The sequence below is a fragment of the Cavia porcellus genome, unplaced genomic scaffold, assembly GCF_034190915.1.
Source record: "Cavia porcellus strain 051 isolate PalLab524CR breed Dunkin Hartley unplaced genomic scaffold, mCavPor4.1 scaffold_1, whole genome shotgun sequence".
NCBI classification, from domain to species: Eukaryota; Metazoa; Chordata; class Mammalia; order Rodentia; family Caviidae; genus Cavia; species Cavia porcellus.
Genome location: NW_026947484.1, coordinates 203,533,987 through 203,559,757, shown reverse-complemented (window position 1 = coordinate 203,559,757; position 25,771 = coordinate 203,533,987). Strand labels below are relative to the sequence as shown.

The window sequence follows — 25,771 nt, the reverse complement described above, 5'->3', positions numbered from 1 at the left end:
AACTGGATCAAATGGGACTTCCAATCTCAGCTTTTTGATGAATGATCAGCATAGAGGTTGTAGCAGTCTGCACTCCCAGCAACAGTGCACAAATATTCCTTAAATCCCACAGTCTCTCCAGCATTTGTTGTTCATAGTTTTCTTTGTCTGGCCATTCTTTCTGGAGTTAGGTAGAATCATAGTGTGGTTTTAATTTTCATTTCTCTAATGACTAATGGTGCTGAACAGTATTTCATGTATTTATTTGCCATTTGTATTTCTTGATGTAAGAACTGTGTATTCATCTCAGATGCCCATTTTTGGATTGTTCTTTGAATTTTGGGAGTAATTTTTTTATATCTCTATATGTTTTACACAAAAGTCCTTTGCCTGAGGGATCATTCAGTAAGATGTTTTCCCAATTTATGGGTTTTCTTTTCACTCTGCTGGGGATTTCTTTTGACATGCAGAAAGTCTTTAATAGTATGTGATCCCAGTTACTGGTTCTGTGAAGTATTTTTCCATGTGGTTTCATTCTTGTTCATGAATTCTGTGCTGACCCGTATGTCTTCAGAGATATTTACTTAGTTTAGGCCTGGGTCACGTTACCTGGGTGAGACCCTATAGGTTATCCGAAATCAAGTCCCTATGGCAGTGGTGGACACTAACCCAGGGAAGACTCAGAAATTTGACTGCCCTGGAGGGGAGGCAGTGCAAAGTAATACAGCACAGGTCACAGCAGCTTGACTGATCCACAGGGAAGGGGCCAGCATACATTGTCCATGTCTGCAACTCACTAGCACATGGCAGTGGGAAGGGTCATCTAGCCAGCACACTTAAGAAGAATTGTAACCAACAAAGAAGAAATTAGGGCCTCTTGGAAGAAGCAAAAAAGATAAGAGGAAGCAACAACATAAAGTCCCTAGGTCCCAATCCTGAGAACACTGACGCAGGACAGGTAAACACAAAGGAGAATGAGAACAGCAAACATGCAATATCTGACATGGTACCAGTGGACATAAACAGGTATATTCAGGACCTCATAGATTGGTTCAAAATTGAAATATTTAGCCAAGTAAAGCAAGATGTAAAATGATTAATAAAAGAGATACTAAGCACCACTCAAACATACATAGAAGGAAGAAGGGAGAACATCAACCAAAGGAAAGAACCATTTGATGAAGAAAATAAAAGAGATATAGAATACATAAATGAGATTCAAAGAAATCAACAGGAAATTAAAAACTCTATGGAAAGATGGCAAATCGGCTTGAAAGAAACTAAAGATAGCTTATGCAAGGTGGAGGACAGCTTTGCAATGTGTGATTATGAAAGGGGAAACCTTTTAAAAATAACAAGGAAACAAGAAGTAACAATACAAAGGCTGGAAGATGACAAGAAGATCTATAACTTGAGAATAAAGAATATGAATGAAGAAGCAGGGGTAAAAACAAAGGAACTTCAAAGTCTATTCACAGAAATCATTAAGGAAAACTTCCCAAACATAGGAGAAGGAAATGATATTCTGATATATGAGGCATACAGAATTCTAGCCACCTACAACCAAAACAGAGCTAAACCCAGCCATATAATAATCAAGATCCGAGAAATTCAATACAAGAACAGAATATTAAAAACTGTTAGAGACAAGAAACAGATGACGTATAAAGGAAGGCCCATCAGAATAACAGCAGACTTCTAGACACAAACCATCAAGTCAAGAAGAGCCTGGAGCAAAATATTTCAAGCCCTGTAAGAAAATAACCTCCATTCCAGATTGATATAGCGGCTAAACTGTCTCTAGAAATTAATGGAGAAACAAGATGCTTCCAAGACAAAGAGGAACTTGAGAAATTCACAATCACCAATCCAGCTCTATAGAGAATACTGCAGGGCATTCTAGAGAGAGAGAAAAGTACTAGGATTCCAGGAACAGTGGCAGAGATGCCTCAATGAATAGAGCTGAAAACAGAATGAAGAAGATAAGCAGACAACTAATGGCAAAAAAGAGCACAACAAAAGTGAGGCAGAGAAGGTTGGTTATCTCTAATAGAGATAGTTTTGATACACTAAATTAAAAAAAAAGAACCACATGTGGAGTAGATCAGGAGGCAGGGTCCACCAAGATGCTATTAATGTGAAATATAATTAACATCAAAAAGAGTACATGGCCTGAAAATCAAATGTGAGAAAACAATGCTTTATGTGACAGAGAACAAGAGAGTAATAGGGGCAACTTAGACCAGTATTTGTGGATACATTGGAAAGATAGGCTTTAATAGGTAAAGGAATACAATTAGAGATCAAGTCCAAGAGAGAGAAGGTTCAGAAACACCTAGGTAAATAGCAGATCCCCCCTCCCCAATTAAAACCAAGGGTCTTGGTCAGACCCAAAAATGCACAGTGTACCCTGGGGAAGTGAATGGGGGAGAAAGTCTTAAAAAAAGATGGCAGAAGATATTGTTAATAGTGTATCAAGATTTAAAGCCCACATCACTCCCACTAGTCTGCTTAAATCTAAGTCTGCTTTATTCTATTTTTCTGATAGATTTTATTCTGTCCCAGTCTGTCTATTTGCATTATATTTGAGGGCACAGACAGCTATCCCTTAAACATCAGGATATAGCACAGTAATCATCTTTAATTTCCTATTACCTTATTGTGGAGACCTGTATGACTTATCCTGCTTTATCATAATGGATATTAGTTAAATCTGGTTTGTTTGATTGCTTTTTGGTATTGACAGAGCTATTTCAAAACTGAAATGATTGATAATACCAAGTCTGAGGGTATAGGAAACTACACTGAAGATGACAAGACTCTGTGGTATACATCCTGGTTTGATAACTGCCTGTTTTTGAAGTTCTATACTATATACAAAGTTGTGTTTTTAATAATACTGTTATGTACTGATATATTCAATTATATTATGTCTTATGATATAACCAATTCTATTGAAGACAATAATAGACAACACAGGAACCGTGGTAGAACTCTATGTACAATGGTCTTACATGTTTTTTTTTCTTTTGAGGGTTTAATAGGAATATGTTTTGTTTTGTCTTGCTTTGTTTTGTTTATCCCTCTAATATAGAAAGGATAGAAATACATGTTAAGACTCATGCATGTGTAGAATCTACAAACAGTTTATGAGAACTGATCTTATGATAGATGATGAAATGAACACATACTTTGAAGAAAAAGACACAGTAAAATACCCAGTGCTGATCCTGGAGTGTCATAATGTGACACCCAGCAATAGTATTACTCTTTATTCAGAGTGATATTAGCCTGGTTGGGTTCGTTCAATCTCAGCATAATTGAAGATATGGATAACTGCATGTATGTTTAAGTGTATAGGATTGATAATCATTTTTTTAAGTTTTTGTTGGGTAGTTGAAGAGAACTGGTTGCACTCTCACTGTTTGAATCCCCAATTTATATGCTCCACTTTAGTATCTTGAATATATGCTCCACTTTAGAATCTTGAATAAATATTTGAAAGAAGATGATTTGTAATCATCAACTAGTGATTTCTTGTTTATTTTTTCTTTGAAATTATGTATTATTTTCCACATTTTCTGTTTTGCTTAGTCTTTCTTTAAATTAAATTTAAAAAAAGACACTAAAGTACCCAGTGCTGATCATGGAGTGTTATGGTTTGAGAACTGGTGGTCAAGTTAACGTCAGCTGGATTACATCAGCATGCATTGAGAGAAGATACTCTGATACTCTGAGGAGGGTTGCCAGGATAAATAGGTGGAGAAGAATGGAGGTATAGAGGGTTGAGGCATTAAGGAGACATTGTGGATTCTCCTACGAGTTGCTGTCTGAGCTGTTGGTTCTCCTGGAGAAGCTTTGGTCTTCACATTGAGCATTGCTTCCTGGCTCAGCAGGGGAAGACATGTGCTTCCTGGTCTCCAGGATGAACTCTTCACGTTGCTTCCTGGCATGCACCTGACTGTGCTTGTCATTGGAGGAGCTTGGGGCCTCCGTGTCGCTGGTGCCTTTCAGGCTAGCCCTGCTTTTTGTTGTGAGTATGACTTCTTGGCTGCAGCATAGAACCCTCATCCCACTAGCGCAGCTCCTTCATCTTGCTGGCATAGACTTTCTGGCTTCCACCGCTGACCTTTGGGTCTTCCTGGCATGGATCTGTAAAAGAGACTGGTGTGAGTCTTTCTTGTGGGCTCTGGACCTCCAGTTGGACTCGTGGGAGGCTTTGTTCTGAGCTCTTGGTTTTTATCTGGACTCATGTGGGACATTGCCATAGGGTTTAGGCTCATTAGGAGTGATTTCTCTAAATCTATGAGGTATGCTAGTGGTGTTTTGATTGGGACTGTATTAAAATTGTATAAAATTTTGGGAAAATGGCCATTTTCAAAATATTTATTCTTACTATCCAAGAACAAGGGATGTCTTTCCATTTTCTGAAATCCTCTTTGATTTCTTTTTTCAGTGTATTATAATTTTCTCTGAATGGATCTTTTACTTCTTTTGTTTGATTCCTAAATATTTCATTTTTTGGACACTTGTGAAGGGTGTGGTTTCTCTTAATTATCAGTAATTTTTTTCAGTTTATAGGAATGCTAATGATTTTTCTGTATTGACTTTGTATCCAGCTACATTACTAAATTTATTTATTATGTCTAGGAGTCTTTCAATAGAGTTCTGGGTTCTTTCATGTAGAGGATCATGTCATCTGAAAATAATGATAATGTAACTTCTTTTCCTATTCTTACTCATTTTATTCCTCTCTTGTTTAACTACTCTGGCTAGTATTTCCAGCACTATGTTGAATAGGAGTGGTGATAATGGACATCCTTGTCTTGTGCCTGATTTTAGGGTAAAGGCTTTCAGATTTTGGACATTTAATATGATGTGGCTGTTGGTTTGTTATAGATGGCCTTTATCATACTGAGTTAAAGACAATCTATTCCAATTTACTGTAAGGTTCTTAGCACGAATGTGTGTTGGACGTTATCAAAAGCATTTTCTGCATCCATAGAAGTCATGATGTGGTTCTTATTTTTTGCTCTATTGATGCAGTGGATTCCATTTATTGATTTATGTATGTTGAACCATCTCTTCATGCCTGAGATGAATCCCACTTGGTCATGGTGTGTAATCTCCTTGATGATTTGCTGTGTTCTATTTGCCAAAATTTTACTGAGAAGTTTTGCATCTTTTTCATTACAGAGACTGGCCTGTAGTTCTCTTTTTAGTTGGATCTTTCTCAGATTTTGGTACTAGGGAAATATTTACTGCCAGGAATGACTTAGGTAGAATTACTTCCATTTCAGTTTCATTGAAGATTTTGAGGCATGTTGACATTAATTCTTCCTTGTGTTTCTTGTGGAATTTTGCAGTGATTTCAGCTGGGCATGGGCTCTTCTATGTTGTAAGGATTTAATTTCATTTTCAAGTTCATTAATATAAATTGGGTTATTCAGCAATTTTACATCTTCTTGATCCAGCTTTAGGAGTTCATATCTTTCTAGGAATCTTCCCATCTCTTCTGTGTTACCTAATCTATCAGAGTAGAGGTTTTCAAAATCGATACTGATGATGTTCTGTATTTCCACAAAGTTTGTAATGATTTTACTCTTTTCATTCCTTATTACATGAATTTGAGTTTTTTTTTTCCTGATTAGAATATGGTTGGCTACGACTTCATCAATATTATTCATTCTTTCAAAGAACCAATTATTTGATTCATTGATTCATTGTATTGTTTTCTTAGTCTGTATTGCATTGATTTCTGTTCTAGTCTTTATAAGTTCCTCTCTTCTTTTGGCTTGGGCTTGACTTGCTCTTGTTTTACTAGATGTTTGAAGCATGGCATCAGATTGTTCATTTGTGTTTGTTCTGTTTTCCTGATGTGGGAATTCACTGCAATATATTTTCCTTTGAGGACTGCTTTCATTGCATTCTACAGATTCTGGTAAGTTGTAGTTGTGTTTTTGTTTGCTTGTAGATATTGTTTAATTTCTTTTTTAATGTCCTTGTGACCCACTGATTACTCCAGACTGGATTATTCAATTTCCATGGGTTTTTGAGGGCTTTTTTTTTTTTTGCAGTTGCTTTTATCATTAATGTCTACTTTCATGGCACTATGATCTGATCACATGCATGGGATAATTTCAATTCTTTTGCATTTACTTAAGTATGTTCTGTGGAATATTATATGATCTATTTAAGAGACTGTTCCATGTACTGCTGAGAAGAAACTATCTTGTGATGTTCTTGGATGGAACACTCTGTTCACATCTATCAAGTCCATTTCTTCATAGTTGTGACTCAGTTTTGTTATTGCTTTGCAGATTTTCTGTCTGGTTGATCTGTCCTTGGTGCCAATGGTGTGTTAAGGTTTCCTGTTATAACCTGTTATTGATTATTTGATTTTTTATTTCTGTTAAAACTTGGTTTGTATAGCTGGGTGCTCTGGAAATTTGTGCATATATATTTAACTTGGTTATCTCTTCAATTGAAGTTATTCCCTAACTAGAAGGTAGTGACCTTCTTTATCTCTTTGGATCAATCTTGGTTTGAAGTTCACATTGTCTGCAAACAGAATAGCTGCCCCTGCCTTTTTTGTGGTTAGTGTTGCATGAAATGCTGTTTTCTATTCTTTCACTTTCAGTTTATAAGTTTCCCTTTGGATTACATAGCATTTTTACTGACAATATATAGTTGGATGTTGTTTCTAGATCCATTCTGCCAGTCTGTTTCTTTTAATTGGTGAATTGTAGCAACTTACATTATTATAACTGATAAATACTGGTTTATTTTGACATGTTTTCTTTCTCCTGTTGCTTCTTTGTCATTGCACTCTTTAATTGTCTGCCTTCCTTAGTGGTTTTTTTCTTATGTCTATCTCGAATGTCTTTCAATATTCTTTGCAGGTTTGGTTTGGTGATCATGAAATTCTTCAGGTGTTCTTTCATATGGAAGTATCTTATTTCTCCATCCATTTTGAGAGACAGTTTTTCAGGGTACATCAGTCTGGGTTGGAAGTCTTTTTCCTGTAGGGTCTGAAAAACTTCATCCCATGCTCTTCTTAACTTCGTTGTTTTTGTTGAGAAGTCTGCTGTGATACTGTTATGTTTTCCTTAATAGGTGATCTGTCTCTTGCAACAGCTTTTAATATTCTGTTCATATGTTGGACTTCTGGGATATTGAATATTATATGTCTGGATGTAGTTTTATTTTGGTATGACTATTTGGAATTGAATATGCTGCACTGATCCATATGTCAGTTTCCATTCTCATGTTTGAGAATTTTTCAGCTATTACTTCTGTAATAGCATCTTGATACAATTTGTGTTGTCTACTTCTTTTTCATTTACTTTATCCATTTTCATTTTCTTTATCCATCTTATGTTGTTTTCTTTGAATCATCTTGCAGCTGTTTAATTGTAATTTCCTAATTCCTTGTTATTTTTAAAAGATCTTTCTTTTCCTGTTTATAGCTGCAATTTTGTCTTTGAGATCCACCATTCTATCTTCACTTTTGTTGAGGCCTTGCCAACCTTTGATGGAATTTTTTATTTCTTGTATAATTTTTGCATTTGTTTCATGCATTCCGTTTGTTTCTTATATTGTTCATTCTTGGTTTCCATCTTTTAGCAGTATTCCTCTAATATTTTAACAATGTCTTCTGTAGATGGGTTTAGCATTTCTTTCATTACATTTATCCTTTCTTTTTTTACCCTAGGATGTAATTTCTGATCTGAATTGTTTGATAGCTTCTGAGAGTTGTTTCTTTATTTTGGTTGATATCATTTCAGGGATTTCAGGTGTATGTCTTATAGTTTCTTTTGTGTATATGATGATTAAGCTTGCTTAGTATGAGCTAGAGGTTTGAGACTGCATTTTTTTCTTTTGTTTTGTCATTTTCCTATATATATATATGGCTTTTTATTGGTGTAAACTTCCTGCAGGTGTGCTGGAAATCACCTTGCATGTCTGCAGGTCCCCAGGAATGATTGGAGGTTGCTGGGTGTGGCCAAGTCACGCTGGCAGGGACCTCCCATACATCCTCCATTGGTCTTGGATGCTGAGCAGGGTCGTAACCCCTGGTAACAATGGTCCAAATCTCTCATTGAGAGAGCACAAGTGCACTAAAACTTACCTTAGGAGTTCTCAGCTCCGGGGCTCAAAGGAGCTGGATAGGTGTCACCTAGTCAGGCCTGCACGATCTCCTGTGCCTCCTAAGTTTGTTCAGAAAGCTAGGCAAGGTTCATCCCACCAGGAGCAATGATCCAAAGCTCTCACAGAGAAAGTGCAAGTGTGCTGGAACTCGTTATGCATGCCCTCGGTTCCAAGAGCTCAAAGGATGTGGATAGTAAACACCACTTTCTTTTGGTTACAGGGTGTGACATTTGCTCTTTACCTTGAGTGCTCATTGTAACCAACACTTTGTCTCTGGCCAAATTTGCTGGTCTACAGAGCCCAATTGCTTAAGCCTAGTGTCTCAAAGTGTCCCTTACATAGCTGATTCCAGACTTGTCCCTGAGGGAGACTATTTTCTCCTTGGGGTCTGGCCAGCAACCTGACCAAGCAATGATGTACATAAATCCCTCTGTTAGGTGGGCCACTGCCATGCACTATTGACTTGTGAATTATCTAGATTATGGGTTTATTTGGGACTAACAGTGTCCTCATTGCCTCTCTCATTGCTTTTTATGGCACAGCCTGAACCCTGGGGCTGCCCCCAAAAATCTGTTTTGGAGGCAATCCTGAGTTGGTGGGTAGGGTGCTGCCTTAGCCCTCTATACCAAACAGCCTTCACTGCATTTGCATACCTATACAAGTAGCACCACAATTCTTAAGAGATAAACTTTAAAATGGCTTTGGTATCCAAATAAACCTAGAAACATATGTGATAGTTTAACTAACACTATGGGATACTACTGTGCCATAAAGAACGAGGACCTCTAGTGACATATAGATAAATGCACAGGCTTTAAATTTATACTTTCATGGCTATATATCATGTGGGTTTTCTTTCCTATGAAGTACAAAATATAAATAGAAACCAAATAAAAGGTATATGTTAGGAAATGTGTTGTGTACATATAAACCTTTCATGGAGGGATTTAATCATTCTATACTGCAAATAAGTACTAAGAAAAAGTAAAGCATGGGAACAGTAAAGTGTCTTTAGACAATCACAAATCAATTTACTTAAAATAAGTTCTTTTTGGTGACCCACAAAGGGCTTAGCAGAAATGTACATGCTGGCACCCCCTGGTGAGACCCAACAACACAGCAAGGTCTTGGATGGTGTAAACATGCTGGCCTGGGACAGGTGAGACTCTTGCATCCCAGGGATGCCCAGGAAGAGGTACACTTGATGGGCAAATGATTCCAGAGTAGTGGAAAACTCCAAACATCAGTGACAACACAGCCAACAGTTAGTAACTCATATGAACTCGCTTTGTGCTTCAGCACACAGACATATGGAGTACGAATAATAGGGTAAGATCAGCATCTTTTATTAAATTACTTGGGAAAAACAGCAGCTACAGAAGACAAACCACAGCCCCTGCATCCAGAGGCCACTATAAATGCTATAACCAAGAAAATTCCTATTGCAAACTTGTCATGACTACACAGCACATTTTCCAGATCTTCGACCCACCTCAAGCTGTAAATATCATGGGAATTTTACTGCTATTTTTTCTGTTTGTTTAACAAGTCTTCCATTTTCTGTACAGTTGGGTTGTTCTCTTGATGTTGCTTTGTTTTATATTGTTTTGGTTTTCATGGATATTTTTGTTTTTTATTGTTTATCTCTCTCTTTTCTTTCATGATTTTGATATCTTACCCTTTCTTTGTGATTCACTCTACTTGTATTGTTTCTCAGTTTTCTCCAATATCTCCATATGTGATACTTTCACTGGAGTAAATATTGTGTCTTCTTTTTGGAGATCACTCTAATACTCCTGTCTCTGTGGGAAGTCTACAAGACCACAGAAGGCTCAGTATCAGGATCTCCTCAATTTTATCACCCTGTGCAGTCTTCAAATGGTGGATGGTGTGAGACACAAAACAGGGTATAACATCCCTGTTAAATACTTCTAGCCTCATTTACAAAGGATGATTTATTTATCCCTTAAAATCTCCATCACCATATACTACCTCACTCTTAAAATTATAAGTATAGATTTGTGGATTTGGTAAGGAATAATGCATGCATTTAATAGCAGTCACCTTACCTGATGGAGCTTTCCACCCTTTCGCATGACCCTAGAGAAACAGGGTGTGCCTTTTGGGCTAGGGTCTGTAGGCAAGAAAATAACAGAACAAGAGTCTCATTAGTTTTCTAGCTACATCTGACAAGAAGGAGACACAAATCTAGTAGAAACCTTCCAATGGGACCAGCTTAATGATCAGGACAGAGAAAGAAAAAGTACTTTATTTTTTTAAATGAAAGAGAATACATGGGGCTTTAGGAACGTAACAAAGAGTTGGAGCTGATACTTGGAGCACAGAGAACCTGGTACAACAGTACAAAAATCTGTCTCTCTCCATCTCCAATAAAATGAAGGGGAATCAGAAAGAGAAGTAGAGGCTGATTCTTTTTGAAGAAGACTCCTATTCAATGTATATAAATATATACTCACATCTATACATGCATACATGCACATATTTATGTATATATGCATAGAAATTGAAGCATTTTAGGTTGACTGTATTACTAAAATAGATATTCACACACTTTTATTAACCTGAAGCTAAGTATAAACAAGGAAACTTCAGGCAAACCTGCTCTCCACTCCACAGGTAATGTCCTGTCATGGACAAATAAATAAAGAGCTGAAAAAATATTACACTTAGATCACTGGAAGAAAAAAATACAGGAAAGGGGGCCTGGCCTAATCCAGACAGCCCAATGAAGCTATCAGGTCGTGGTAAGTTCCAGGTAAATAAAATCAGTTAGTCCGATAGGCCCCACAGGACTCCATCTTTCCAGAGCCCCTCCATGGTTCTTATCAGGGTAGCTACATATCGTCTCCTTTATTTCCTTACTGGTAAAGAATCTATATTCACAAACTTGTGTCTTTTTTTATTTAAAGAACAAAAAAAGAAAAGATAAAAAAAGCAGTAAAAGGATACAAGTAATGCAAAATTTCAAGAAAAAAAAATATACAGTAAGAAATCCCCAGTTAATAGATTACATATTATCTTCCCAGAAACAGTTGTCCAAATTACAAAATTAAAGCATATAAAGTGGACATTCATACAGTGATATTGGAAAAACATAAAGCTTTTTGTGTGATCCAACTAGGTTAAAGCTTTCTGCTTTTTTCATGTCTTTTATATCCCTCAGTGATAGCCAAGATAAATATCACTGGGTTGGGCCTATGAGGCCCTGGGGTTGAAATAAGGAAACTAAATCACCCTCTTAAGGAATGCTTGCACATTAGCTGTCTTCCATCATAGAAAATGAATTTTAAGGATAAGTCAGGAAAAAAGATATGAGAAACGTTTATTTTAGGACATACTCAAGAGTAGAGAGTGGGTGCTCAGAAAAATGAGATATGTTACAAACCAGACTGTAGTACACTTACTACAGACAGCTAAGTATACATCTTATGACAAGTCAGCAGGGCAGGATCCTTGAGTGAGTCAGTGCAGCAGATAACATATTGTATCTGTGGCTGGAAGCACGTCTCACCAAGCCCTGCCCTCAAGATGAAGAGGGAATGACTCGGCACACATGCCTCCCTAAATATAAACAATAACTTGTGATTATCATAACTGATACCACCTGGCCCAGTAAAGTCCAGATAGACATCAGTCACATAGGTAGTGAACCATAATCTCTAAATGCATTCCTTCCCCAAAATGTCTTTGTTCTCTCCATGCACTCTTTCTCTGTGACCTGCCTCCGTTATTTTGAAAATAGCTAAACTGATACATTTGTAATAATGTTGGATGATTATCACTTGACTTATGTTGTATTTACCTTACAATTTTTCATCCACCTCGTGATTTTGCTTTATAAAATATTCTTAAGAGAAGTGGCCTCAGTGACAATCTATTTTAGGGTCTGCTCCACTCTCTTAGGAGCAACCTCTTAATAAATTTTTCCTACTCTCAACTTCGGTTGTTCTTTAGAATTCATTCTTCAAATTTGGGAGACACTAACACAGTGTATCTGAGTCCCAGCAAATTGAAAGTTGAATTTCCTCTATGTCACATTTATTTAATGGGGTGTCTCCAAGGTGATTGATCTAGGGTATGTTTTCTCACTGTCAGATTACAATCCAAGCCATCTACATGTCCCTGAACTTGAGATATGTTGCTCACCAATACTGCTGCCTCCTTGGGATGAACAGGTGGAAAAGACAATTTAAAGAAGTCTTGTGTACAGGCTTATTGTAAAATGTTACTTAAGATTATTTATGAGTGAATTTCTAGGAAGGGAAAAAAGGCTTCACCAACTTTAGTATCTTGAAGCCACTATTTTACATAAAAGTATAATTTTAAAATCTCAATTTTGGTCTCTATTTTGGTGAGTTTTTACTTCTTCTTCAAAACTTGAACATAGTGCAAAGATCAATATATTTTTTTCTATTTTCTTGTCTGCACTAGTGCTGGCTTGTGCTGGACACTCTGGTCTATCTCTACAGGGTGCTGGACTCTGCTGCCACCAGGACCCATTTTCTCCAGCTATCTAATCGTGGGTACCATAGGTTGACCCCAATAGGTGCTGGTATCTGCCCCTGGTCTTTACCGGATAAAGGTCTAAAATGTCTTAACATTCATTGCCTTTTCTCTGCAATGGCCACTCTGTGTATGCATCCTGAGTGGAGTGATAGGACTTATAGACTGAACACTATCACTCACAAGAAGGTTTACATAAATATCAGAGCCACTGTTTATGTGAACAGGGCCTGTGCATTTGGGATCAACACTGGAAGAGCACTCTTACTCTAACCTGAGAAGAGCTGAGCAGAGATCTCCACATCATCTGCAGGTTGGTGCCAGTGAGTGGAAGGGAGGGAAGCAAAGAATCCTCTGAAAAGCTATCAATAGGGCTCAGTATGTAAAGTATGGGTCAGAATTCCTCCTGCCCTGACCTTAACCAAGCCAGCATGCCCCTTCCTTCAAAAACATGCAACAGTAGCTTCTGACATGGCAGGAGCTCGGGGGACACCACTCCAAGTTACCTACTCATGTTGTGTGGCAGCGTAGCAGAGTTAATACTTTCGGTCTTGTAATTTTTTCCATAATGACCTTTATTTTGTCCTGCCGGCATACATCCACCACCTCCTGCAATCTCTCCTAGGAACTCCAAACACCCGCTAGTGATCCCTCAGAATCCCTCTGCAAAAGCTTTGGGCCAATTCTCTGATAGGAAAAGCAAGAGTTCAGGACCCCAAGTTCATTCGTAGGTCTATTTCACAATAGCCATAGCCATATCTTCTCCACAACTCTATTTCTTATAGTCAGAGGGCTGGAGAGGGCTGGTGAGTTACACTTGGCCCAATATGAGGTTCCTGGTATTTCACGTTTTAGACCATGGGAATCCACTCTGACCCCTGGTCTGGTTACCAGAAGCAGACCACAAGAGCACTCTTCCACCTTATCATGAAGAAAACAAGAGCAAAGCTAAAGTGGGTCAGCGAAAATGGAATGGGGGACAAGGATATTGGGGAAAGAACAGAGGCGAACAGAGCCAAAAGCAGCCACAGAGATCTTGTTCTTGGCTGGGTTTAGGTCTCTTAGCAGCTTCAATTCAGTAAGGTAGGTCAGAGATTTCAGTACAGTGTGAATTCTGGAGATAGAGCTTGGACACAAAGTCTTTGGACTGCTGGAACAGTGACTCTTTGTTCCCTACACATGATCCTCATAATCATCTCCAGTGCATGGCGTGCTCTGAAGGAATTTGATGAAAAGGCAAGAGGATATAAAAGGATGAATTTCTCTGTTCCCAAAGTCCCTAAGGTCCCCTCTCCAAGGAATTCTCAAGCTTAATGCCAAATTGTGGCATCCTGTGACCCAAAGCAACTGTTGTACATAGCAGTGGAACTCAGTCCACCTTGACACACATGATGCCCCTGCCAGGGCTCCACAGCGAACTGCATCTATGTCTCAGCATTCACTGTTCTGCTGAGAAGCCACATCTGTCATCCATATATCCACGTTCATCACTGTCTGTTGGATTCACATTGAGGCCATGTCTCAAATGTCTCCTCTGTCCTGTGCAACTGTAAACTGGAGGATGGGCATATAGAATTCAAAGAGTTCAAAGCATCTCACCCTACCTGAAAGCCTGGCTGGGGCTCCTGTGACAACCTGAACCTGGGCTCAGTGAGCCGTCATGAGACATCAAACCCTTCACTATTTGCCAACCTCTGAAGCACCACAGGGCCTGTGGGTACAGCACATTCTTTTGTTTGTATTCCCTTTCATTTTGCTTTTGTTTGGTTTTTAAGTAATAGTTTTGGGTAATGCTTTGAAGTGCACATGGGCCTTGAACCTGCTCTGTAGCTCAGAATGGCATGCACTCACATGATCCTTCTGCCTCTGCCTCCCAATGGCTGGTATTACAGGCAGGCGCCATCACCCCCATCTTACTTCTTTTTTAGTTACATGGTGCTTTTCTGTAGTTTGGCTGTTTGTGAACTCAGTATGTCATCCAGGCTTCCCCAAATTCTTGGTGAGCCTCCTGCCTCTTGTCCCTTCAGTCTCAGATTGCTGATCCTGGAAAGTGTACCTAGGGCATTCCTGAATTTTGTGGATTCAGAGAGGAGGGTCTTGCCATACACACCTCTCCTAGGTTCACAGGGTCAGAAGGGAGAGATTGTGCAGAGCTGTGGTATGACTGACAGATAGCCATGATCAAATGAAAGGAACAGGCAGAGGGAACACCGGTGCCTTACCTTTTCTCTACCTGACACAATTCTGGCTGGGAAGGGATCGGAGCAGGTATTTTGCCACACATTTCTTAAACTGATGCTGGAAACTGCATGTCCATTCTTAGACTTACCAAAGGAAGGATCAGCACATCTGGTGGTGGGGAGTATTGGTGGTCACATACAATTTTCCTGGTTAGTCTCCCTAAACCCCTCTTTGCCCTCTGAAACTTGCCAGCTCAGCCACTGCCATGAATCCATGGCTGTGGGTTTCCTGTGGCTGATATCACCCTGTTGGTGGCCTTGAATTCCCAAGTCGTGGACTCACCTCTACGTCTGGTTCTGATCCCAACTCTGCGCTTGATCCCTCAGTAGCCAGACTCCCTGGATAATCAGGTAAGGGCTGTGGAAAGGCAGATATTTGGGGTATCTAGGAGTAGAGTGTGTGGGATAATAGATGATGAGAGACAAAAGACACCAAGACAAGGTGGAGTAGATTGACACAGAGATCATCCCAAAACCATGGCAAGGGGACACATCTTTGGACCCTCTGCATACACTAGAAATCTAAGGAACCAGAAGGCCCACCAACCACTGGATTATGTCCCTGACATCTCAGTGCAAAATCCTGATGCACAGAACCTTATGGCCCTGGAGAATTGCAACTCCTGTTACCTCTCAGAGAGGCCCAAACTGAGGTAGTGCTTCTGAGATTGTCCCCTAAAACACTTGGAAAGGGGTAGCTCTGGGCCCACCAGGAACAGTGCCTGTGTTCAGCCCTTTGCAGTGGTAGCCAAGTGTTTCACCTTAGGATTGGCATTTCCAGTAGGAAATCAAGTAACCATGTTATGCCCAACACCACATAGGAGCAGAAAAATTGTCTCAGCTACATTGTTGCCTCCACCTAACTCAAGTGAGACTGCCACCTCTTAGAAGTAAAAGACACAGACTTATGCCACATCCAAGTAGTGAGGGACAATGTCAGTCATCTCCTATCCCTGTTCCACTCTTCCCTATCTACTTCCAACCACATTCATTGTGGCTTCATCACAGACACAGTCAGTAAACAATAAAACAGTGACTCATATGTCCAAAGGGAGAAAAAGGGACTCCATATGTGAACTGGAACTCCACTCACTGCATCTATCAATGGATTAGAGAAAAATGACCTTAAAGGAGTCATTTTTCCTATAATCAGAACAAGCTCAGCCACAGAGGCTTAGGCAGAAGGATTGAAATGTAAAAGCCACCATGGGCAACTGAGTGAGAACCCACACCAAAGTAAAACTATATATAGGACTGGGGATATAGCTCAGCCTGGTGCCCCTCACTTCAATCAGTACTACCAGTGCTAACACCATGACACTTTAAATCAAAGAAAGCAGGAGGTATACTCATCATATCAGGGGTTGTTGAATTCTGAGAAACATAACTCCACGTTAGAGGCACCAAAGCAGCCAGCCAGGAATGTGGATACCTGAGCATGGTTGAGGAGAAACCAAGAGAGGAGTGTTCCCAGATCAGTCTCTGGAGCATCTCATTTGAGCGATAGCCTGGCTTGGGTCAACTGAGGGGCAAGGATTGGGGGAGAGTTGTAGCAGGGGAGGTGGGAAGAAGTTCAAAGATAAAGTTTTCAATCCGAGAAAGGAAATGACACAGATGGGGCAGATGAGGCCTGGGGAGTGTGGAGAGGAGCCTGGATTGATCCACCTGCAATGCAACCTGGCACTGTGCACAGAAGGGTTGGCGTGAGAGCACTTGAGGATCAAGTTCCCAGGAATCAGTGAGGAACAAGGGCTAACATAGTGTTTGGCATGGAACAGACTTGAGGCTCAGAGGCACTGGCCAGGAGATATAGGAAAGAGGAGCATCAAGATAGCAACAGAGGTCAGTGACTGTGGTGCACATGTGGGACGGGTTGCCCCAGATAGGCAGCAGAAGAGACAGTGAGTGCTGGAGTTAGGGTCATGTGGCCAGTGTTGTGTAACATCACAGCAGTCAAGCCTGAGGCAAGAGGACTGGGAGATTAGACCTAGCCTGAGTTATGTAGCAAGACCTTGTCTCAAAAATCTTGATCATCATTATGCCCAGATCTTTTAATCTTAATAACTATTTCTAAGACAACAATTTTCTATATATTAAGTAGTGTCGATTTCTTAATGGGTTTTTAAACATTGTTTTTTTCTAATTGTTTTTTTGTTTTGATTTTTTAATATTAAATATTTTTAAATTGTAGGATGTCTTCCTGTTGGCCACTCACTGTTCATCCCATTTGCATGGAGAAACAGGAAGTGAGCGCTGAACCAAAGAAATACCTCAATACATATTAGATGTCTGGAGCTCACTGAAGATGACACAGTCTCAGGAGACCCCCACTGATAAAGCCAGATCTGGAGAAAGTTAGATCTGGGGTCTGTCCAGGATGAGGCCTCCCCATGAGGTGAAGTACACAGGAATCAGATTCAGTCACTGGATGGTAATGGCTCTCACCCTGGAGTTTGTGGGTTCCCCAAGGACCCTGGCCAAATGACTTTTGTGACAGTTTAGTCAAAACATTCACAGATGATAATTGCAGATCCAGGATTATGTTTCCCCATTCCCATTTCCCTGGGGCACAGGCTGAGGAGGAGCCAGGCTCATTGTCTAAACATATCAGTAGCCTTGGCTCTGACTGCCTTGAGATACAGCATTGGGAGAATCACTTCCTTATGCACTGGAGGAAAAGAGACCCCAAAAACTGTGTAGCCAAACTGAAATTGAAACATCCAAGGGCTTCTCAGGTGTCTCAGCACTTAGGCGTCACTTGGTCTCTCTCTCTCTCTCTCTCTCTCTCTCTCTCTCTCTCTCTCTCACACACACACACACACACACACACACACACACAGACACACACACACACACACACACACACACACACACACACACACACACACCTGCCTGCTCTGATGTTCTATATCCCACACAGTAGAGAATTGTAGACTAATCACACAGTGAGTATGGCTGACTTTTTGAAAGCCAAAGGATGACATGATGGGGGTCTTCAGCCTGCCTTTGTTCCTACACTTCACCTACCTTAAACCACAGCCATCTTTCCTCTACAATCCCATTTCATATGACTCCCCTTTCTACTCCCCATGTTCTTCATATTACTTCTACCATACATGGTATCTGGCTGCCCCACAGTCCGCAAAGCCAATGCAAGTCCTGGAAGAATCTTACACTGAAACATTGACACACTTGTCACCCAGATCCACTCCAAAGATAGATACTACTTTTTCTGCTAAATAAGCAATCAGTTCTGGGATTCCAAGTGATTTTCCTTGTGCCCTGGTCCACAAGGATGGGTAAAGGACCCAGGGAGGGCTTACAACAGCATCAACCCAGGACCTGTTGATCTCAGAAAGCATTTTGATGTCAAGGTGCTGAGAGAAGGTACAGAACTCCAAGTCCCTAACAGTGTTACTCTGAGCCCATCCTGAGAAGAATAATACCCACTTTGGGCACAAATAAGCTGAAACATTGACCCACCTCTAGAAATATCTAAGAGGGGAGCTTCACCCTGCAAATGCATTCAGCCACCAAATTTTATTTTAGCTTTCAGCTGCTTGCAATGTGTCCTACTGCAATAGTCCCATTATGGCTGTGGACCAGACACTGTGGATGGAGACAATGGCTTCCAAGACAAGAAAGTGTGTAGTGGGTAGTAGAGAGGCAGAGGACAATTCCAGTTAGGACAAGAGAATGCACTTGCCCTTCAGTAGTCCACCTACAGAGCTGGTGCCCATTTTTCTAATCTCATTGAGTGGAGCCCATGTTGAAGCTATTCAAATGATGCCACCAAGCCGATGACATCCTGATGATGTGAGGGTACATTCTGAAGCCATGCCAGATAAAGGGAACTGAGGGAATATGGTGTCAGGACTGTCTCCTGGGGGAAGCCACATGTTGGACCTGAATTCAGCCTGACAGCATCCAGAGTCTTCCACTATGCCCTCCCATAGTGCATGACGCACAGGGATCTCTTTTGCCTCTTCCTCTCTTGTAAGCACAGCAGCCAGAGCAGGTTCATCTATGAAGAATCCTGGCTTTTCACTCTCCTTACTCACAATGCCATTGTCACACTAGATGGTGAACAAGGAGATTCCCAAACAATGACAGTTTCTACCTTGCCCACCAGGGAGCAGGACAGGCCTGAGAACAAGAAGAAGCTATCAGGAGGCCTGCTTGATAGCAGTCAAGGAAGTCAAGGTGCTTGATGCAGCCAGGAAGTAACCTAGGGATGGGCACTCTCCCTGACTTAGAGAGCTTCAGCTTCAAAGGAGTTCTTAGGAGGCTGCTTGCCACAGCCTCACAATTTGCGAAAGGACTCAGATCCTTCACACTACCTCCTGGACTTTGGGACCCATCTGATAGCTGATCCAGTTTATTAACTCGGCCCAAGTGTGGAAGCTTCCTGTCTTCCCTTGTCCTGGATATTGCAGGTGTGGTGGTTATAGACTGACTCTTCTGGGAAGTATTCCTCTCTCGATCTGCCTCCTTGACTCTGGCTTGAACTGGTTGATTTTGATAGGTTTGGCACAATCTATGATGGTATTAATGCTATGCAAGAACACAATGATGTTTTCATTATAGAAGTACTTTATAAATGTTCTCATATATGGTGTTCTGGATACTCTAATGTCTATGTGGACAACAAAGCATTCAGAATTACAAAATGCCAATAAATTTGGAAGGAATTCTGTGTGTTGATGCATTTTGATGCCTCTTTGGTTTGTCTTGTCCTTATTGCAATATTTCTTTTTTTGGAAACTCTCTGTCACTTTCTCCAGCTGAGGAGAGATTAAGGTGTACAGTGGGAACAACACGTTTCATACCAAAACACAAAACATTCCCATCCATGTACAAAACACAAGCATGGCTTCTGTCACAAATCAAAAGAAACAAGGTTCAGAGGGGCTGTTTAGAATCTGGCCTGATTTCCCTCTTGCACTTGTGGAAAGGATTATTGAGACATCTCTGTCTGAGCCGTTTCTGATTCAGTGTGATACTCCAATCTTGAGTGTGAAATTTTAGCTCTTCAGGCTCCAGTTTCCACTGGATGACACTTGGGCAAATTCTTCCATTAATTCATCATAGGGATAGGAGTAGTTTTTTTTTTTTTTTTTTTCTTTTTTTTTGGTATCCGGGGATTGAACTCATGACCTCATATTTGCCATGCAGGCACTTATGCTGCTGAGCTAAACCCGAAGGTATGAACAGCTAATTTGAGGGAAAGAAATCATTATAATAGCCAATACTGCTATAATATCATCTTACTCTGAGTCTGACCGTGATTTTGCTCTTCTGTTTCCATTGGCTCTATCATGTTGTACCTTATTGGATTGTATTACGTTTGAAAGTATAAACAAATTTTCTATGGAAATAGAGATATTATAGTGGCCATTGTTTGTTTTCAGTTATTTGGTTCTAAAGGCCCTGTAATACTCTCATTCTCCTGAATGTTTTATACTATTTTGTTGTGTTTTATACTATTGTGTGTACAGTTATACTCAATTATTTCAAAGAAAGAGACATTGTGGTAGTTACTTTTAATTAGGGGTTTTCTTCTAGTGAAATTCTGTGTTGTTTACATTGTTCTTTTCTGATATGCTTTGTTATGTACTGTTTTGCCTTAATCTCTTTAAAACAAAAAAGTGGGAAAAAAGAATATGAGTAGGAATATCTTCCACAGTCTCTGGAAAGTCCAAATGTAAATTCTCCCAATTTCACTTTATTTCGGCTACCTCTGTCAGGCTCATTCTCCTCTTGGGAAAGGAAGCAGAGAAATATGGAGCATGAGGGTCCCATTACATCCCTGAGCATTCACTCACCCAAAATCTTTCACTGATTTCACAGCTAACCTGGGGACATAATGCCTGCTGAGGCTCAAACCAGTCCTGTGGATTAGGAAGATGTCTGCATATGACAATAACTTCCTACACTGCCTTGAAGAAATGGAATCTTGTCAGTGAAGTTCACACTGTAAAATCTGTTAAAAAGAGTGTGGGTTTCACCTTAGGAGTGAAAATTAAGTAGATGAATATCACATACATAGATTTGTATATTCCTGTAGCAGTATATTGCTGACTTCACGTTATATTCAAGGCTGTATGTTTCCCAAGTGTACAGATTTTTAAAGACACAAAACTGAAAACCATTTTGCAAACTGGTGACTATAAACTTTTATAATGGTAAACTTTTCATGTCCAAGTATCTGACTTTCAGTCACTCACATTTCAGCTAATGCAATGTGCATGCCACCCCAGCACTGAAAGGCCAGTCAAAAGATGTGACTATTTTCAAGCCCTGCTTATATGATTGTTATATCTATGCTACGTATATGTTAGGACATTTAGACACTCAAACACTATGCAGTCAAGATAATATCACTCTAGAAATTAAAAATTAATAATCTAAACATACATAATATAACAGGGTCATCAAAATTGTTAATCTAAAGTGTTATGCCCTTTTGATCTCTATTTTCCCTGTACAACATTACATGAGTTATCTTTTAACATTCTACATGGATTCAAACTCTAAGGCAACCATTATCAGTAAGGAAATAACAGCTGTCTGAATATATTAGATATTTCAAGATTATTAATATCCAGAGAGGATTATCCAGTTCAGCACAATGCTCCCACTAAAATACTGGTATGACTGATCTTCTATGAGTTCAACAACTGAGGTTTGGAGGCCAGAGTTAAAATGATAACAGGAATAAAAAGGAAAGTCAGTATTCTGACTGCAAGATTTTAAAAGACCCATGGCACAATAAAATACTTTCTATGGCATCTGAAAACTTTGGTGTGTTACCCAAACTTTGGTGAGTAATGAGCTTTGGTAAGCAGGAGGATTGTTGCACCCCAGAACAAAGAAATCATGAATGTGCAGGGTGCTACAAAGAAAGGCAACCTAAGGGAAAAATCTCTTATGCCTCACAGGATGTCACATGATCACACAAGACCATGATCCATCCTGGTTCCTGACACAGAGGACATGATTGCCTGTGTACATTGTTCCAAACTAAAGCTCAAAATGCCTTCATTGTCACTGATATATAGCAAGAGGTTATTTGATTATGCAGGTGTCAAATTCACTTAGTCTTGAGCACCTTGTTAAGTAAAGCCATATGGAGTAATACGTAATTTGTTGCAGATAACCAACTTCAATGCTAATGAATCTGATTGGCCCCAAAATGCTGGGAGATTTGTGTAATTTGTAAGATGTCAAGATTTGTTGCAGTTTGCTTTCAGAAATGGTGCTGGAATATCATCAAATTCTGGCATGAATGCTTACCCGCCAAGGGCCATCTGTACAAAATTAAATGATGCTGCACAAAAAGTAACACTTCTCACCAGGTAGAAAACAAGGGTCAGATTATCCTACAGGATAATCAAATCAGCCAAACAGCCTAATAGTTACATGGACAGTAGGCTATAGATTACCCAACATCCCAGGGGTTACAGCAAGATAGACAATGTCTTCCTTGTGTGACCATTTGATTGCTGCATTGTAAGGCCTCTTAGCGACCATTCTCTTGCTATGCTTTGTAGGCTATAGAGTCTCAGGTTTCTCTCTGACTGTATTCCAGAAACAATAAAAGTACCAAAACTAACTTCAGTTCTTCAACTGAACACCCAGATGGTGCATTCTTCCTTTTAACAATATACAACTGGAAAAACTGTATGCTGAAACTTCCATCCACTTCTCCCCGCCCAAAAATGACATCACTCAGCTTAAAGATTCCATGTCATTCCTTACTCATTTCCCCAACATCAGGGACAGATGTATTGGGAGGGGGGAAATGCAGTGGAAAAGAATCTGTGGGAAGAAAAATAACAAAAAATGGCCTTACTATGCTCTCTTAAAAACCCTGAAAAGGAAGAGTTAATACTTTCCTGGAGGGAGAACTCAAAGGGATAAGGTTAGATACAGAAAGTCACCAGAGAAGAAAAATGGCATAAGGACCTAAAACAAACAATCAGGGAGTGAGATTCTGTCCATGTCATGGATACAACCAAGTGCACAGAATCAAGAGAGCTACCCCTCACGACCCTCAATAAAGTACAAAAGAGACCAAAGATGGAGGGGTTTATCTAATTTAAATCAATATCCTTATTTAATATATAAAATATATGCTCAGTCATACACATACATATTTTCACACTCTAAAGTCACTAAATTACTGCACTAGATACACAAGAATCACCTGGTTGAAATCACTAAGCCTAGGTTGCATTTCTGTGATCATCTTCATACCCAGACTATGAAAACAGAGGAAAGGTCCTGACAAGGACAGACAGAGAGGAAAATACAAAAACAAAGCCCACCAAAAGGAATGTGCACTATTGGGCCACTGAAGCTGAATACATGTGCAGATTTAGGGCATGGCTGAACTGAGAACATAGTGATACCTCAAAGAGCAAGATAGGCCACAGTTGAGGACACCTGGCTCAAACCCGAACTAACAGGATGGAGATTTTGGCTACAGCCATTTCACTCTGCAGCCAGATTCAGCTGGAGACTTTCTCCTCGGATTGTTCTCCTTAATTAGCACACCTGTTGCTTGAAGGGGCACTGCTCAGGTTTCCTGCATATTCCACTCTAACCCCTTCTTTGTGTGAACACTAAATAAATATGGGCCACCCAGAGATATTCCCTGACTTAGCCCACTGAGTCTTGTACTCTGTAGAGGATTTTGATTCTCCTGGAGCCTTAAAATCATGCCACTTGTCTCATTTATTTAAGCCTTTGCTATGTACTTGTTTGGGAGACTGAGGATCTAGATCACGTCCCTGATAGCATACATCACCAGGTGTGCCTGGTTTAGAGTGACTTGACCTAGGCCCCACGAATGACAGCCCAGAGAACCAATCAAACTGTGGCAAGTTCTAGATACCCATGAGGAGGAGGGCTCTGTAAACTCAATAAAATAGGCTGGGATCAAAGTGTTTGAGTGAATAAATCTTTTCCAGATACCCTTACCTCTGTCTCTATAGCTGCTTTATGTGTTCTTTGTGATCTTTACAAGTGAATCATCTTTCATGCATATCTCCAAATTTTTATTGGTGATCTGTTAAGGATCTTGTTTCTCTGCTCTCATCACTCACCACGCACAAATTATGAGAAGCTGCAAGTGATGAGAAATGTGTTCGCTGAGTCTGGATATTACATTGAGCAACTCAAACTTTCATTTTAAGATGTAAGTGAAACAATAAATTATGAGCCTCATACAGTTACCATGGAACAACCAAAACTACTTCTGTTAATTTTGATGAAGATTTAAAGTGGCTGGAAAAGCATTCCTTCTTCATTCAGATGAAACTGTTCCTGTGTGTTAGTAAATTCAGATGCAGATAATGTGACCAGATCTAAAATAGGGGGAAAAGGTTGTCTTCTGTACTTACATTGTGATTCTGTTTGTACAAATGAAACCAGGTTAATGGTAAAAGACACTCTTCTTTTTTCAATGAAGTTTATTGGTACTTCATTTGGAGAAAAGTTTGTATTACTTCTCAAAATTCCATCTGCCTGATCCTCCCCCTTAGACCATGCATACAGATGATGCTGACAGGGAGCAGATTGTTGTCCCTCACCCATGCTCTCCTCCAGATCATTCCTATCTCATCACCTGTGACACTCATTCCTGATGAGCCTTGTGAAAATCATAACTGCACCATGGATTTCATCTTGCCATTGTCTGTTTTACTACAAAAAATGAATGTAATCACACCCATTTTATGTGTGTTAGTTTGTAATTATTTTTTAAACTATTCAACCGTATTTCACTACTTATTTTCTAGTCAGTAATTGGGAAATTTATAAATTAAGTTTATTGGTATATTTTAAATATACATAATTATCACTTTCACAACAACAATTTTTTTTATCTGTACATGATTTATCTTACTCCTGTGCTTTTCCCCATTCCCTTTTCCTCCCTTCAGCTCCTCTTTGCCTCCTATTTAGAAGAGTTACATTTCCATTTTTCCATCTTTCTCATTTTTCTCTTTCATTCCTTCCTTTCCAGGTCCCTCCATTCAAATTCTCCTTCTATTATGATTGTGTTTAACTGGTCTTGCAAAAGTACATGTAGCTGCAGATGGGTCTTTTCAGAAGTAGGTGAATCTAGAGTTTTGATGCATAGTGCAATGCTGTGATTAAGGGTTTCAGGATTAAGGGTGAAGGATTTCTGGATAAGGCCACTGACAAGTTTTGTGCCATCCTAACCCCAGTATTCAGAAAAGATAAATGGGGTGGAAAGAGGCTTGTTTTCTCTTTTGCTCCTATTGTTGTTTCTGTATTTCAGTGTCATGAACTGTTGCCTCTCTGCTATGTCCCTCTCTCTTTTGGGGCCAGTCTGTTATGGACTGAAATCTTCAAACTGTGAAATAATAAGCCACTGTTTTTAAATTTGGGTGGCAGGTGCTTTGTCTCAGCAATGAGAGAAAAGTAACTCAGACACTTTCCCATTTGAGATTTTTCTATTTTATAATATCTAGTATATATTGTGTTCCTTATTTACATTTTTAGCTTCTCACAAAAAGGAAAGCAATATTTATATATGTGTGTTTGATTTAGTACACTTAAGAATGTGGTCTCAAGGTCCACACATTTTGATATAAATATCTGAAGTGTACCCTTCTTTATGGCTGAGTAGGATGCCATTGTATCATTAAAAAATACCTCTTTTTTATCCATTCATCAATTCATGGATATTGTTATTATTTGTATGAATATACAAATCAAACTGTACTGCTAGAAACATGGATGTACAGGACTCCTGACGGTGTTCTCTCCAGGCCAATGCACAGTCTGTGCCCTACCCTCTGGGCTCTCAAGCAAGTTCCCCTGGTGCAGATACCTGGGACAGTGTT

At 39.7% G+C, this 25,771-nt stretch overlaps 1 pseudogene; it reads left to right on the top strand.

Moving 5' to 3' along the window:
* Window positions 1–25,771, top strand: part of LOC100720880 (protein lin-9 homolog) — a 56,206-nt pseudogene that overhangs the window by 28,922 nt on the left and 1,513 nt on the right.